A 6,000-nucleotide genomic window follows, 5' to 3' on the forward strand; every position below is an offset into this window, starting at 1 on the left:
CTCTTGATGTTGGGGTCAGGAGTTTGAGCCCCATGTGGGGTGTAGATTAGGTAAATAAAACTTAAGAAAATAAAACAAACACATAATGTGTACCTAGAAGATTCAAACAGGCTATGGACCTGCACTTGGCCAGTGGTTCTCAACCCAGGCTACACTTTGCATTACTTCTCCACCTTTAAAAATGCTAATGCCCAAGAGATACTTTAGATCAATTTAATCAGAATCTCTGGGGGCGGGGGCGCGGGATACAGGCATTGGAATTTTTTAAAGCTCCCCTGAAGATCTCATTATGCAGTTAAGGCAGAACCACTGCTCCGGGTTGGGGATGTGATCGGGGGACTACAAGGAGGAAACAGAAAATTGTGTTTGTATTTGCCTCTCTCCATCTTTAATTATTGCCTCCACTCGACACATTAGGACTCACCATGTAATGGAGATCTCCTCTGTGTTATAACTTCTTAATAAACAGCTGGATTGGAATTAAACCTACAAGAACACCAGGGAGAGCTCCTAAATGAAAAGTAAAGCTTGCTGTTCCCATTTCTCCTTCACATTCTCTCTCCTCATCTTCAATCTTTCCTTTTCTACTGGTTCTGTGCATGTTGTTTTAAAAAATAAAACCTATTTTCAGATCATTATAGATTTCCATGCAGTTGCAAGAAATACATACTGTTTACCCAATTTCCCCCAAAGGTAACATCTTGCAAAACTACAGTATGCTATTACAACCAGGATATTGACATTGGTACATTCAAGTGACAGAACACGACTATCACCACAAGATTCCCTTATGCTGTCCTTTAAAGCCACAGCTCCTGTCACACATCACCTACTCTTTTATCCTCGTAATCATTACCCTGTTCTTTAATTCTACAATTTTGTCATTGAAACAATGTTATGTAGGGATGCCCTGTGGCTCAGTCGGTTAAGCATCCGACTCTTTTTCTTTTATGTTTTTTATTTTTATTTTTAACAGACAGGGAGAGACAGCATGAGCAGGAGAGGGTCAGAGAGAGGGAGACACAGAATCCAAAGCAGGCTCCAGGCTCTGAGCTAGCTGTCAGCACAGAGCCCGACGCTGGGGCTCAAACCCACCAACTGTGAGATCATGACCTGAGCTGAAGCCAGATGCCTAACCGACTGAGCCACCCAGGCGCCCACGACTCTTGATTTCAGTTCAGGTCATGATCTTCTGGTTTGTGAGATCACGTCCTGAGTTGGGCTCTGCGCCAACAGCACAAAGCCTGATCCGGATTCTCTCTCTCTCTGCCCCTCCACCCCACTATTCCCCAGTATAAATGTATCACAATTTAAAAATTTTTTTGAACCATCTATTTTTTATTTTTTTAAGTTTATTTATTTATTTTTGAGAGAGACAGAGACAGCGTGAGTGGGGAAGAAGAGAGAGAGGAAGTGAGAATCCCAAGCGGGCTCCACACTGCTACACAGAGCCTGACGTGGGGCTCAAACTCACTAAACCATGAGATGATGACCTGAGCAGAAACCAAGAGTCAGACACTTAACTGACTGAGCCATCCAGGTGTCCCTGAACCATTCATCTATTAAAAGACATCTGAGTTGTTTACAATTATTGGCTATTACAAACGAAGCTGCTATGAATACTTGTGTATCCATACAGCTTTCTTGTGAATAGTGAATACAGGTCTTCATTTCTCTGGGATAAATGTCCAGGAGTCCGACTGTTGGGTCTTACGGTAGTAAAACAGTTACTTTTCCTAGAAATTGCCCACCTCTTTTCAGAGTGGTTGCACCAGTTAATGTTCCTACCAACAACATATGAGTGATCCAGTTTGTCCACATCCTTGCCAGAATTTGGTGGTTACTATTTTTTTATTGTGCCATTCTGATAGTTGTCTATTAATGCCTTGTAGTGGTTTAATTTGCATAACCTTAATGACTAACCATGTAGACTATCTTCTCAGGTGTTTATTTGCCATTTGTATATTCTTTCCAATGGAATATCTTTTCATGTCTTCTTTTCTGTTTTCTAATTGAATTGCTTTATTTTTACTGCCGAATTTTGCAAGTTCTTTATACACTCTATATACTAGTCAAATATGTGGTTTGCAAAATGTATTTTCCCATTCTACAGCTTACACTTTCACATTCTTTACATTTTTTAAAATTTGTTTTTTACACTCACTTATTCTTGAGAGAAAGAGAGAGGCAGAGTACAGGTGAGGAAGGGGCAGAGAGAGAGGTAGACACAGAATCTGAAGCAGGCTCCAGACTCTGACCTGTCAGCACAGAGCCTGACATGGGGCTCGAACTCAGAAACCTTGAGATCATGACCTGAGCTGAAGTCAGACGCTTAACTGACTGAGACATCCAGGCATCCCTAACATTTTAACAAAATCCAATTTGTCAATTTTTCCTTTTGTGGATTGCATTTTGATATCAAGCATCCTTAGCCTTAGCTCACAAATATTTTCTATGATTTTTTCTAAAGGTTTCATAGTTTGACATTTAAACCCATAAACCGTTTTGAAATAATTTCTGTATAAGGTGTGAGACTTAGATCAAGATTAATTTTTATACCTATGGATGTCCAATTGCTCCAGCACTATTTGTTGAAAAGACTTCCTTCATTGAAATGCTTTTGCACCTCTGCTCATTTGGGGGGTTCCCTATTTTGTTCAGCTGATCTATGCATTCCTGCTAATACTACTCTACCAATCTATCTTTTATTTGCTGTGTTTAGACTATTTACATTTAAATTTTTAAACGTTTATTTATTTTATTTATTTATTTTTTTGAGAGAGAGAGAAAGAGACAGAGTGTGAGTGAGGGAGGGGCTGAGAGAGAGGGAGACACAGAATCTGAAGCAGACTCCAGGCTTTCAACTGTCAGTACAGAGCCCAACACAGGGATTGAACTCATGAACCCATGAGATCAGGACATGAGCCGAAGTCAGATGCTTAACCAACTGAGCCATTCAGAAACCCCTAGACCATTTACATTTAAAGTAATTATTAATATGTTAGGACTTGCGTCTGTCATTTTAATTGTTTCAGTTGTTCTCTTGTTTTTGTTTTTCTGTTTTCTTTATCCCACTATCCATGGTTACTTGAACATTTTTTTATAATTCCATTTTGATTTATCTGCTGTGTTCTATAGTCTGTCTCTTAGTATAGATTTTTTGGTGGTTGCTTCAGGTAGTCTATTATTCATACATAACTTACAACAGTCTATCAGTGTCATGATTTAACCATTTAAGTATAGAGACTGTACCTCCTTCTGTATCCCTTTTCTCTCCCTTATTTATAATAAGGGAAAGAATATTAAATATTTAAATGTTTAAGTAAAATATTTGATTTAATTTAAATATGAATTTTAAATATAATTCTGCTGTATTCATTTAGAAAAAATCCTATCTTATAATTTTAAAGAAAGCCTACATTGACCCATATTTTTCCTTATTACATTCTTTTTTTTTTTTTAATTTTTTTGAGAGAGAGAGAGAGAGAGCATGAGTGACTGAGTGGCAGGGAGAGAGGGAGAGACAGTGAAAGGGACAGAGAAGCAGGGCTCCAGTTAACCTGATACAGGGCTCAGGCTCACAAACTGTGAGATCACGACCTGGACTGAAGTTGGATGATTAACCGACTGTGCCACCAGGCACTCTCTTTCTTCCTTATTAATATTCCAATGTTTCTTTTCTCACTGTTTCCTTTCTGTTCTGAGAATTTCCTTCCATAATTCCTTCAGGATTCGACTAATGGTGACCAATTCCTTAGTTTCCCATTACGTGAGACCTTGATTTCTTTCTCATTCCTGAAAAATATTTTTTCAGGGTGTAGGATTTGGAGTGGACAGTCTTTTATTTCAGCACTTGAAAAATAGTGTCCAACTTCCTCTTTTCCTCTCATTTTTCTAATGAGAAATGCAGCATCATGTGAATTTTTTTCCCCATAGAGGTAAGTTGCCATTTTACTCTACTTGCTTTAGAGACTTTTGGCGTGGGGGGGGGGTCTGTTTTCAGAAGATTGATTTTGAAAAGTCCTGTTGTGGATATCACTGGGTGTGCCCTGTTTATCCTGCTCAGCTTCCTGGAGCAATAGATTTAAGTGTCTTCCCAGATTTGAGAAGGTTTCAGCCAATGCTTCTACAAGTACTGTTTCAGCCCCAACCTCTTTCTCCTCTTCTTATGAGGCTGTGATAAAATGAATGCTAGATCTTTTGTTTTAGTTCCATAGGTTCCTGAGGAGCCAAGATGGCGGAGAGGAAGGGCGCTCTCTAAACTTCGTCTGTCCCATTGATCGAACTGAGAAGGGCATTGCTCTCATCTGCAAGAGTGGAAGGAGAAAATACGGACTCCAGAAGGAAGAGAACCTGAAGGATACCTGAGGGAGTGAGTGCGAACTGGGGAGATTGGAAAACGGGCCAGCCTGAGATGGGCAGGGGAGGTGGCAGCCCCAGCCCAATGCGGGGCAAGTGCGCAGAGCCCGAGAGACAAAGGGAAGAGACAGAGAGATTGAACACGCTCATAGTACTGTCTCTGGGGAAGAGATAAAGAACGCTTAACTGCACTTGGAGAGAGAAGCTCACTCCATAGATAACTGCTGGGTAGCCTAAATCCCGAACCCAGTTGGCACAAGGGAAGGAACAGCTTCCAGCACAGCGCCACCTTGGGAAGGAGTTGGCCACCACTGCAGTGGTGGTGTCAGGGGTGCTCACTTCGACCTCAGTTTTGGGAGTGGGAGCACGCACCTCATTTCCACAGCGCATCTTGCCCCCAGCATTGGCCGCACGAAACCTGAATCCCAGGTGCCAACAGGGAAAAAATTGCCCCCACCTCTGCGTGATCCCGGCAGGGAATTGGCGGCGGTGGAGACCAGGGTGCGCGCGCACAGGCTACAGGAGCTCCCAGCTCACATCCAGCAGCTCCCGGCGCCGCCTCAGGCAACAGCTGCGCACTCTCTCCTCCCCCAACGCTAACGCGATCCCCGCTGGGGGTTGGGTCTGAGACCGGTGCGCACTTCACCTCCTTCTGCGCATCTCACCTCAGGCAGGGGCAGCCGAAATCCCAGACTGAGCCAAGACAAACCGATTCCTCCCCCTAAGAAGCCAGCAACCAAAACAAAAACACCATCTGTGGTAGCATAAAGAGTGCATGGACTGGAACTTTGAACCGAGGCAGGCCTGGAAAATACAACTCTACTCGACCGCGGCAAAAGGAGATCGGACTCATTAGAGTGGCCTATAGTTCATAGTTTAGCAGAACTTGGTGTGCCGCCTGCCTATCTAATCTCCGCAAACACCAAGGCGTAGCCTCTGAGAGCAGCCTCCAAGACCTACCACATCAAACCACGCCTATCTACCAGAGGGAGCTGCTGGGTTTTTTTTTTTAGGTTTTTTTTTCACTTTTTTTTTATAAGTTTTTTCTTTTTTTCTTCTTTTTTTCCTATTCGCCTTTTTCTGTATGTATTTGTTATTATTATTACTTTTTTTTAACTTAAATTTTTTTAAATTTTTACTCCTTATTTTCCTTTCTTCTTTCTCCCTTTTTTTTTTCTTACCTTCTTGCAATCCAGATATATTCTCCTATATCTCATCCCTACATCTCCCCTCAACTGGTCATACACTTTTAGACTGTCCACTGTCCTTTATTGTCTCTGCCCCCTTTATTCTTTTTTCCTTCCTTTTTATTTTTCTTCTCCTCTTTTTGTCTCTTTCCTCCCCATTCTCTTTATTTACTTTCCCCTTTTTAATGTGTTTGTTTGTTTGATTTGTCTGTGCGTTTGTGTGTTACTGTTCCCTCTGTGTTTGTCTGTCTGTTTTCCCTCTTAGGGCTACACCAAGACACAAGCCAAAGTGTGCATGACAGCGAGACCCAGATACTGCTGAGTAGGGAAATAAAATATTCAAAGGCACAGCAAGCAGTGCTCAACGAGCTCTCTAAAGGTGACAAGAGACAGAAAAATAGCAAAAATGACAAAACGAAGGAACTCTCCCCTGAAGAACCTCCAGGAGGAAGTC

General features: G+C 41.9%; 1 protein-coding gene across 3 annotated transcripts in view; it reads right to left on the reverse strand.

Moving 5' to 3' along the window:
* The window catches only part of LHFPL3 (LHFPL tetraspan subfamily member 3), a 556,172-nt gene that overhangs the window by 384,600 nt on the left and 165,572 nt on the right, over positions 1–6,000 (reverse strand). The gene's annotated exons all lie outside the window — the stretch shown is intronic.

This window comes from Suricata suricatta, chromosome 2 (genome assembly GCF_006229205.1).
Source record: "Suricata suricatta isolate VVHF042 chromosome 2, meerkat_22Aug2017_6uvM2_HiC, whole genome shotgun sequence".
In the NCBI taxonomy this organism is placed as follows: Eukaryota; Metazoa; Chordata; class Mammalia; order Carnivora; family Herpestidae; genus Suricata; species Suricata suricatta.